This window comes from Mirounga leonina, unplaced genomic scaffold, assembly GCF_011800145.1.
Source record: "Mirounga leonina isolate KUSES-001 unplaced genomic scaffold, KU_Mleo_1.0 Mir_199, whole genome shotgun sequence".
NCBI lineage: Eukaryota > Metazoa > Chordata > Mammalia > Carnivora > Phocidae > Mirounga > Mirounga leonina.
Genome location: NW_023270498.1, coordinates 8471972 through 8473120, shown reverse-complemented (window position 1 = coordinate 8473120; position 1149 = coordinate 8471972). Strand labels below are relative to the sequence as shown.

Here is a 1149-nt window from a genome sequence, read left to right as displayed (position 1 = left end):
AATGATGTCCATTTTATCAACTATTTCTTCCATAGATTGCGCTTTTGGTGTTGTATCTAAAAAGTCATTGCCAGTTGTTACATGCCCCTTCATGAATGGATAGGAGCAAGTGAGTGGAAAGGTGGCCAGGAAGCCATCCTGGTAGAGCTTGGGCACCCTGGGGGCCATGCTGTGGAGCTGTTCCTTGTAACTGCATTTGCCTGGGAGGGGTGAGTGGGGGTTGTTCCCCCACAGGGAGGTGTTACCCCCTAGTGACGGACCATGCAGCTGTGCAGAGGTAGTTTTCTTCTGAGATCATTAATAGGAACCATTCTTTCTCATGTCCAGGTGGAGCAAGGACATGAGACTCCTCTTTAACTGGTTCATGAAGAGATGTGAAGATGGCTTCTAGAAACGTTTGCTTTCATATAAATGTAAACCAACTTGAAGTATTAAAGACTTCAAAACCTTTTTTTTTTTTTTTTTTTTGTGACACAAAGCCTGTAAAATAACAAGTGTCATAGGCCCAGCTCTTCCCCAGAAGCCTTAAGAAAGCCTGGGCCTTGAATATGTGATATTCCATAATCATGTTAAAGAAAGGATAGTTTGCATATTTCAAGGAGGTCCTTACCTGCAAGGAGCACCTGGATTCCTTCATGGAGGTGCCATTGCAACCATGATTGAGGCTATTATTGGTATATCTGCAATTATAGTTGGGTGATTGTCGTGACTGACAATCTCAGCATTAATTTTAAAGGGTCAATCCCCCTTTGTTCTGTTGTCGTGATAAATAGCCAACTTGATAAAATTTAAGGAAGGAAATTGTTTGTTTTCTGTGATGCTCAAAGCATGGATGAGAAGACCCTATATTCAGAAGCAACAAGCTTATTGGTAAAGCTGGATCCCAAAGGAAGTTTAACATAAAAGAGCTTCTGGTGCATTCTACACTAATCTCCACTAGGCTCTCTCTCCTCCAGAAGAAGCTGTTGTCCCCAGTCCTCTACTTACCTGCTGTTGAGTCCCCGAGAGGATGAAGCCTGCTAACATTGGCCTTCCTGAACAAATCTTCAGAATACAACTCCAAGAGCTCTTTCCACCTTCTAAACTTTTTAACATAGAAGCACTCCCTGTGGTGGGAAAAAAAGTCATCACCAAATGAAAGGTCATCTA

General features: G+C 42.5%; 1 pseudogene; it reads left to right on the top strand.

Moving 5' to 3' along the window:
• The first annotated feature begins 319 nt into the window (after positions 1-319).
• LOC118024571 lies at positions 320-903 on the top strand (annotated as a pseudogene).
• The last annotated feature ends 246 nt before the right edge of the window (positions 904-1149 follow it).